At 42.7% G+C, this 9,804-nt stretch overlaps 1 long non-coding RNA gene across 1 annotated transcript; it reads left to right on the top strand.

Moving 5' to 3' along the window:
* Window positions 1-2,139: 2,139 nt before the first annotated feature.
* LOC128138803 (uncharacterized) lies at window positions 2,140-6,603 on the top strand. Its single transcript, XR_008234157.1, has 2 exons — window positions 2,140-3,319; window positions 4,927-6,603. It is a non-coding gene; the product is annotated as an uncharacterized LOC128138803 (long non-coding RNA).
* The last annotated feature ends 3,201 nt before the right edge of the window (window positions 6,604-9,804 follow it).

The raw sequence follows: 9,804 nt of genomic DNA, 5'->3' as shown, positions 1-9,804 counted from the left end.
AGAGCAGGTCTCTCTCCATCGATTGTGATTGACTGGAAGCTAGCAAGAATAAGCTTGCGAGGCTAAAGCTCACTATTTCAGTGCTTCTCTTGGTTACCAGTTCTCAGGGGTTTTACATAATTTGTCTAATAATCATTTTAACACAAGCATGCAGCCATGTGCTCTTCTGCAATTCCCAATCCTTTCTCTGTTCTTTCTAGATGACAAATATTCTTGCTGGGCCTTTCTGTCTGCTGCATCTTCCAAATTACCTCCAAGACTTTCTGCAGTGAAGGTATATGTTGTCAGAACACACCCTACATGATAAGAAACACGTAATTCTTTTGGCCTGAGCACATTCAACATAAAGCTATATAAAGAACTGGCCTAATACCAGTACCTGAGGGTAGACTGGCCCAAGCTGATGGCAGGCTGATGCAGATGGACTGCTTCCAGCACCTTCGTGTATTGCTTAGTGCTTTTATAGCTTTCTTAGCCATAGGTTGAAAGGAGTCCTTGTGTGGAGGTAAGTGAAATACAGACATCAGGAATTCGTAAGGATTTACTTATTTTTTTTAGGCTATGACAAGACAGTGACCATTATGCTAGTATTCATTTCACTGAGCTTAGTTTTTGAAGAGACCAGTGGTAGTCAAAGCAGATCAATCTATTTTAGATAAAGTGTTTTATGAAAGGGAATGAAACAGCTTTTGGATGTATCCATGTTTTTCCAGTGACTAGAAAGGAACCTCAGTGTTTCTATTTCTCCAGTGGCCAGAGGATCTTTATACCTGGGAGGATGAGAGAAAGGATGAGAACAAGGAACCAGCTCAAGAGAACTATGAGAATGTAACTTAGCACCTCTGTAGTTAGGTCCTCTTCAAATAAGGAAGCTGAAATTATGGAAAGTAGTTACAGATCAGTAGCTATATCTCACAACTAAAATCCTGCTTTTAAACTTGGTATTCAACATGTGTTCCCATGTATCAACAATGTCCTTTATTTCTGTTCTATGGAGTGGAAGCTTCTAGGGGGCAATTTCCAGTATTGAAAGGACTGGCTGAAAGCTTGCCCTCTTTTTCTCTTCAGCTCAACGTTTTTCAAATTTTCAAGAACTGATTTTGCTTTGTCTCATTGCCTAGCATTTGATGAATACAGGATTTAAAAATATCTTCTTTTTCTGCTTCTCCAGTGGGAATAAGGATTTACAGAGAAGCTTCATTTTTCTGAACAGAGGAAGATCAGCACTAGAAAGGTTATGTACTTTCTTGTTGGTCTATATCACTAGAAATGCCAGCTTTTATTAATGCCATTAAACTATACAGATCTTTGAGTTCTTTGATGATACTCATCACATCCATAAGTACATTTTACCTCTTCTTGGCAATTGCTTGTTATTCTTAGTGTTACGGATGCACTGCCACACTTAGAAACAGTCACTGTTAGATCTAATCAGATTTAAACATCTGAATCATATGAATGTAAAAGCAGTAGTGTTGAGAAAAGGGAATTTTAATGTGAATTAATGTTCAAAGAAAGGTGGAATTATCTTATAGTTTGCTTATGTGTCTGGAATATACAGCAAGCAGCAGCATGAGGGAGGTGTTTCCATGGGAGCATCTCTTAAAAGTGTTGTCCTCAAATTACTCCTATGAGTCAGTAAAAGAGACATGTTTAAGGAAATGATCAAAATTGGAAACTCTGTTGTGTACATCTGTTTGTTTTGGGTTTTTAAAAGCATGTTAAGCTTTGTGTTTAACTACATTCTTCACGTGGTGCTGTAATTATAGTCTACACCCATTATCTTTTTTCTCTTCTCCTTCCCTTCTTTGAACTTCTAACTTTTAAACTTTCATTTGTTATGACCTTTATGTTTCGTTTGCCTATAAATGATTTTTTTTTAATTTCCTGAGCTTTGCTGTCACTTGCTATTATTAGGATGCAAAATTTTTTTCACATATGAGCCCTCAATTCTCTGTTTTCTGACCACTAAGTGAATATAAGACATACGTTTCTAATCTTATCATGTTTCCTTTGTAGTCTTACTCACCAGACAATCGGTACTTGGTGTTAAACATACAAATTTTGATATGCTGATTGCTATTGAAAATTTTGGTCACTTCTCATTGTATGAAGGGCAACTGCATTAGCTAAACGAGGTGTATCTTCAGGCCCCTGCCAGATGGCCACCTCTGCTCCAAAGCCAGCTCTGCTGCTGGGTTGCTCAGGTTAACAACTCCTAATCTTTTCAAGTGAAAATGAGCTCAAGTAGCTCTTGATCCCAGCAATTGCTATTCAAATGACCCTGTCCACAGGTGTTTGCGTGGAATAGCTGTGGTTAGAAGAGGATGTACAGTCAAGCCTTACTGGGAGTTACTCATGAACTAAACTTTCTGGGCTCACATCCCACAAACCTTTCCTCTTTTTTGAACAACAGTCCAATTCCCAGTCCAAGAAACCTTTCCTTCAGAAGTTTTATCATTATAAAATGTATGAATCACAAAGGGTTTTGACAAATCAGCCTTCCCTAAGAAGTGGAAGGTCCCAAACACCTACCTCCAACTCTAACCACCTTTCCTGACTCCTTGGGGTTTTAGGCAATGCTTCAGAAAAGCAGCTTGAGTGATCTGCTCCCATTTCTCTTGAAGCGCTCAAATGACAAACCCCTGAATATATGGCCAGCGAGACACTGGAGTATTATGTTGTTCCATCAAGCTGCAATGAGTGGCTTGACATATCTAATTTCTGTTCCAAGTTCCTGATTACCTTTATGTACACTATTGTTGAATACAAGCCTGTGTTTACTGTGCTGGCCTTCTGCAAAGTCTAAGTAATAAATTATACAAGCTGGTTTGAATCAAATGTAAGAAAACCAAAGTTAATTGAAAGGGCTTAAAGGTGCAGTGTGGTACAGTGGCTTCCTTATTCTCCAGGGTCCCTGAGTTCTGCCATGCTGGTCCTCCTACCCAGTGATTTCTGTATTGGGCAAGGCTCAAGTTGTGCCAGCAAGCCTGAACAAGTTCCCAGGAAAGGTGGGAGGACTTTCCCGTGAGTTCTTCCAGCTTCTGGTTTTGTATTCAAGGGCTACGGAGTGGTTTCCTTCTCCTCAAAGACTTCCTCTGTCCTGGCCTTTGCACCTCAGGGTGGGCATAGGAGACCTGCCACTGCAAGTTTAGCAGCCATCCTGAGCTGGCTCTGTTTGCTTGTGTCTTTGGCAGTGAGCAGTAGTCCTGAACGGAGCAGGCACCTTTCAGAGGCATGAGCTGTGTGACTTGGCACCGGATGAAGGCTATGCCAGCTGTTCTGCATGACACACTAAATAAAATTTCTCTGCTGTCAGGTAGGAAAGTATTATTTACTGTAATGACTGAAAGCGTCCCCCATTTTGTTTCTCAGGCGTTTTTGACACACTGCTTTGTATGCAACTGCATTTGGTGAATAAGGGTTTCCAGTGAGTTCCCATGCTGCACGTGTAATCCTAGATACAGTGTGCTCTTACGTGCTATTATTTGATGTAACAGCAGCTGACGTGATGACACACTCTATAAGGCCGTTCTTACCTCCGAGATCTACCTAAAGAAAGAGAATTTAAGAAAGGGTTTTTTAAAAGTGATACTGTGTTCAAAAGCCTGGAGCCTCAAAAGGCTCGTGAGTGTAAAACAGAATGAATCCTCCATACAACCCTTCTCTGGCTGTGGAAATGATAGGTGTGTGTTTTGTCTTTAAATAGCAGATAATTTGTCTTTGCTTATACCTCTAGCACAGGGAGGATCTACTCCATGACGGGCTTTAGTTAAGTGGATTTGTTGAACATTGCTCAGATGGTCTCTTCCTTTCTTTACCACTAAAAGAAATTTGGCTATGTGGGTATCTGTGTCTCCTGTTGATCACCAGGTTAGCGGTGCATCTTTGAGGGCAAAAAAGACTACTCTTCCTGGGGGAAAGCACGGGGCAGCGATTAGGGTCAGAGGTGTGAGAATGTATGGACCATACCTGAAACGACAGCAAGAGCTGCAGTGCGCTGAGGAGGCTGGTTACCTGTGAGCCAAAATTCTGAATTAATGGGCTGAGGGAATTGTGAGTCAGATGGCTTAAATGTCTGCCAGTCCAAGGGGGAGACAACAGGACTGAAAATAGCAAGCGTAGCATGTTATCCATGTAAGAAGGGAGAAAACGGTGATCAGTCCGATACAGGTATGTTGTAGTGTGCAAGGCCTCAGAAGAATTTTTAAGGCAAGAATTAACATATGGAGGCAAATAAAACATAAAGTCAAGTGCAGGTAGGTTGTGCTAACCCACAAATTTTTTTAATAAAAACATTTATTTTCTAGGCCTGCTGAATTCTTTATCAGTGTTCCTGTGAAACTGAGAGTATATTCTCAGAAAGGAAGTAATATCTAAATCTGGAGAAGTATTAGTGTGAGAAGTGTGATGTTGCTGAAGAGCTATCATCTGACATGTATACAGTCAATATGTATTGACAAGGTTCAGAGCATCATACCAAAAAAACATGAGGGCTGCAATACTAGAAATCAGTCTAAACATACATAAAATACAAAATGGGTGGATGGCAAGAGTATTAGCAGTCAACTGTTGTATGCATTAGCTGGAAAAGTAAGTCTAGGGAGAGTAGCTTATCTAGCCAATTCTGGCTCCCTGCTCTTCTGTAGCACTAAAGGAGTCAGCTTCCAACACTAGAAACTCCATTGTAGCTCTAATGCCACGTTTTAACTTCTTGAATCTCAAGCCAAGGCTAAAATTCCTTTAGTGAGGCTTGTTCCACCTGCCAGCTTTAATACTGTGGCAGAAATGGCCTTAGCATCCAGATTGTCCTAACTCAGAACAGAAAAAATAAAGAAAAGGTGGAGCTGTATCTTGCAAACATTTCTTGCAATCCCTGCAATCCAAAGCCCACAAAAAACTATGCATTTTCTTATCTGCGAACAGTTACACTGTATTGCTGGGATCTACAAACTAGACAAAGCATCAGCAAGTTACGCCCTGAACCTCCAGGTCTGTGAACTTTCTTTCCTTCTGGCCGGTTGTAAAGTCTTTGCGGAGGATGAGATCCGCACGTCTCACCCTGTCCATTAGAGCTGGTGAACGTTTCTGCATGGCAACAAATTACAGCACAGCTGGATTTGCTGCTGGCCGAGAGCGAGGACCAGATGACACATTAACAACTGCGGCTGTGCAGAGAACACCTTAGCCCTCGTCCCCCTTTCCCTCCCTCCGTGCATGCCTGTCCTTGCAAACCACAACCAAGCTGTCAGATGCTTAGTGGCACCGCTGTGCCATTCCCCGGCCCTGCCAGCTCTTCCTCATCACCGAGCTGTGAACCCCCGGCATGCTCCCAGAGGATGGTCGGTCCACCTTTGCAGGCGCTGGCGTGTTACGCCGGGACAGCTGTGTGGGGCGAGCAGCCCCAACGCGCTGGGTTGCTCCTGCACCCCACGGAGCAGCAGCCGCCCGCTGCACCTGAAGCGGTGTGAGCCCTGCAACTGCTCCCGTCTGCAGCGAATTCACCCCTTCTGCCAGCACGGGAGAGCTGCGGGCTGCTGCGGTCAGGCTGCCCTGGGACCTGGTGCGGCATGGCCGCCTGCCTGGGCGGAGGAGGAGGAAGGTCTTTGGTGGGGGGGTGCTCGGCACTGACGGTGGTCTGGGGGCCCAGGTCAAAGCCGAGCGTCCCAGCAAGGGCTGTGGCTAGGGCAGGAAGGTTTCCGCCATTTCCTTACAGCTTGCGTAAGCCCAGATATTGTTTTACACGGCGGCAGCGTGAGCTGGGGTGCTGCGGGCAGCCTGACCGGTGACCGAGAGGCCGCGGGGAGTCAGAGGGAACGGCCCCATGGGTAGAGGCGATGTGAGGCTGTCGCCTGACTGAAAGGTGGCACCTTTTGAACAACTCGGCAGAAAGTTTTTCAGCTTTCTCAAATTGGCCACCCCAATGTTCCTGTGCTTACTGGCATGGGTAAAACTGCCACTAAACCACTTCTTTTAAGAAAGCACTTTCAAGTAGAGAAAGTTGTCAGAAATGGTTGTTCAAAATGGGCATTTCCATGTTGTCCCCTCCAAAGAACAATTTTAAGCTCAGGACCACCTTCAGTCAGGAAAGTTTAAAACTAAGATGGCAGAATAGAGACCTGTTAGTATTTCATGTATGGTACGGTATCTATCCGGGGCACCACTAGCTTGTTCTTCACCAGCAATTGCTCTTAACCATTTATATTTCTCTTAATCTTACATCTTCAATGTGCTGTACCAGACTAATTCCCTTTAATGTGAAATGCGCTACACAAACCTCAGATGTTATTATTATACTATTATCAGACATAATTAGCCTTATGTATTTTGTTTACAGAATACACCAAAGGTGTTGGAAACTGTTCTATATGCCTCCTGAACAGATTGTGCTGGCTTTGCATTAATACCATTTATGGTCTGCTTTAATCTTCAAAGTGCAAGACCAGTAGTTGCATCTGCCACACAGTAAATACTACACCTTTCGGAAAGTGGTGGGACTAAGAACAGCAAGCAGCAGTGACTTTCCAGAGGAAATATCAGTAAGTCAGTAAAACATACACAGTGACATGCTTGGTATTACAAATAAATGGGTTGTATGACCTATTGCTCCTTCCTCATGCTACTTTTTGCTGGGACGGTTTGCTGTCTTCGTCTCTGTAATATCCTGCTACGTAAGAGTGCTTCATCTTTGCAGGTAAGTGCATGATGTATCACAGACATGAAAGACACTGCAACTGGTAACAGCATTTATGTGGACTACTTCTATGAGTAAAAAGGGAGGGAGCTGGATCGAGTCTTGTGCACTTGTTTGGTGTGTGCAGTCAGACTGTAAACTCCACTGGAAACCTTGACAGTTTGCTGTGTTCCCATTTTCCAGGGCTTGTGCTTCCTCACTCTACTTATTTGTTCATGAGAAATAGCCATGTGTTTCCCAAGGTGCCACATCTAGAAACTGATGCTCGATTGCCCCCAGACCTCGGTGTAGCCGTCAGAGTGTGCGTGAAGCATCCTCGCAGGAGCAGGGGCATGTCTGGGGCCGCAGCCTGGGGCAGGGAGCACAGGCGGGCAGCTCCTTCCTACCCGCATCCCCAGCACCGTTCGTCCTGGCGGGCTGCAGCTCCCAGCGAGCGCCTTGGACAGGCTTTCCTCCCCGGCGCAGAGTGCCCTGTTGTCCTTGATGCGCCTGGGCTGAAAAAAGTCCTGGTCGTTATTCCTGATGCTAAGTTTGAGTGAAAAGAATAACCGCAAGCATGAAACAAATCTAATCAAGGGCTTCAGCGTGTGGAAAAGTCAAATATAATAAATGTTCTGAAATGTCTGGTTTGGATATCTCTGAATATCACAAGCTCTATATTTCATCCTCTTTTATTCAATAATATTTTTCAAATAAAGAAGCTCTATGGACTTTATTCAAACTCACATAATAATGAAACAAAGTGCTCTGTGGTATATGGTGTGTGAAAACCCTTGCTGTGACTAACAGGGGAGAAGGCTGATAAGTCAAATCTTATTTCCTGTAACCAGTAACAGTTTATGAGGCCTGTGGAGACGAAGCCAATAAATGAATAGCAGACCAATCCAAGCAGGGTGTGGGGATCAAGGACAGCACGTAACGTATTTGTAAATGGGCTATACATAATTTATTGAAATTAGCATAAAGTTACAGTTTTACAACTCTGTAAGTCTTGAGTTACACATCAGCTGTAACAGAGACACCTCTTTAAATCTTAATATATGCAAAATGACACTTGTTACCTTCAGGTTTTAAAAAAAAGTCCTTCCAGTACAATTAAGAAGCAATTCTTGTCTTCTTCTTGCTGCACTAATTTATGCTTGTTACTTAAAAAAATAAACACTTAATTTTAAAGTAACGGAAGTCCTAGGCTTGCGGTATTGTCATTTTTATTGATACTGCAACAATTTTAAGGGAAGAGCATTGACTGATTATCAAGACTATGTTCCCACAGAGTGACAGAGGTACTTAGCCAGACTCAAAAGCAACAGCTTAATTAGGTCATATTATGCCAGGAAATTTATGCTCATCAGTAAACATAATATTTGGGTTTAAGTCTGAAGAGGCCTTAGAGAACAGCCAAACTATATGTCCAGAGGTTTATCAATCAACCTTTTTTAGAGAGGTAAAATTATATTTTCCTATGCAGAGGAATTGTTCATAATCATTTTAATAGTAAACAACATCCACCTTTTACAGCAAGAAGATGGTCTCTGCTGTAGTATTACCTCTTTGCACTTGAGCGATCAGCCAAAGTTTGGATCTGTTCGCTTTAGGAAAAAAAGTTAATGATGGAGTCAGGTATCCTTGAAGTATCCCCCTGTATTTCCAAGAAATGTTCAAATTCCTGTTCCATGAATTCAGCTTAAGAACAGGACAGAATATTTTGCTCTGATTTGATTTTTGAGTACCTTGGTTACTTTTCCCTGCCTCACTGCTTGAAGCATTGTTCTGAGCCCAAAGGTTCAAAGATTTATTCAATACCTTTGAGTTCTGCTTTGTGTGCTCCATATGAAAGGCTCTTATGCATTTTCCTTGTAAAGAGACACAACTACAGTAAAACCACTCATGTCGGTTTCTGGGTTTTAAGGGAAAGAAGCAGGGAAGACCCTGCATATCCGCTAAGGCTGAGGGCTGCGAGGAAATGTTTTCTGTCTTGGATTCCTCTTCAGGTTTGTGTTGTGTTTATTACAGTCTTCCTTTGCAAAAGCAAATATTGGTCTCATTACTCCCTTAATTACCCCTTATAAAGCCAAAAATATTTGTGTAAAAGGATGAACTGTAAACAATTAAAAAGCAACTACTGCCTGTGTGCCTTGGTCCATATGATGTCTTACATACGTACATGTAATTTCTTCTAAGGCAATAGGAACTGTAATTATGTGTCTGTGGTAGATTCTAATTTTCCATAGTTTACAAGAAGCTATGCTGTTAACAGATGGAGGCTGTTTTCTTATTCTAGTGAAGTCACTCATTACATGCATCTTAAAGATGGGCACCTGAAGTCTATAGAAAGTCCACAGGAATAGAATTATGTTAAAGAAAAAAAGCATTATATTTTTCCATGTGTAACTTAAGACTGAGGCCCAGCATCCAATTTATACTGCAAGGAGAGCGGGAATGGTTCCTGCACCATGTACATTGTCATGTTTCCAAGAATAAAATCCTCCCAAACCATCCAATTTTTATAGGTGACGGTAGGATTGGATCAAAAAAGTTTACGATGTGGCACAGGCGTCACTGGGAGAAGTTGCTGTGACAGAGGGAGAAAATTTTTCCGATGTGTGGCACAGACAGGTCTCCTAATTGCAAGATCTTACAATTATGCAGCAAAACTAGTTTGCATAATGCAGTAAGAAAATTACTGTAGTGCTCACTCCAGAAAGGGCCGTCCTCGCACCCAGCTTGACTTGAGATACTTTACTGATTATTCTGGCAGAAATTAATAGAATAGAATAGAATAGTTCAGTTGGAAGGGACCCACAACGATCATCTAGTCCAACTGCCTGACCAACTCAAGGCTGACCAAAAGTTAAAACATGTTATTAAGGGCACTGTCCAAATGCCTCTCAAACACTGACAGGCTTGGGGCATTGACCACCTCTCTAGGAAGCCTCTTCCAGTGTTTGACCAATGTTTTGCTAAAGAAATGCTTCCCTATGTCCAGTCTGAACCTCCCCTGGTGCAGCTTTGAACCATTCCCACATGTCCTATCACTGAATACCAGGGCGAAGAGCTCAGCACCTCCCTCTCCACTTCCCCTCCTGAGGAAGCTGTAGAGAGCAACGAGG

This window comes from Harpia harpyja, chromosome 2 (assembly GCF_026419915.1).
Source record: "Harpia harpyja isolate bHarHar1 chromosome 2, bHarHar1 primary haplotype, whole genome shotgun sequence".
Classification (NCBI taxonomy): domain Eukaryota; kingdom Metazoa; phylum Chordata; class Aves; order Accipitriformes; family Accipitridae; genus Harpia; species Harpia harpyja.
The sequence above is the reverse complement of the archived record's forward strand: the minus strand, read 5'-3'. Positions and strand labels throughout refer to the sequence as shown.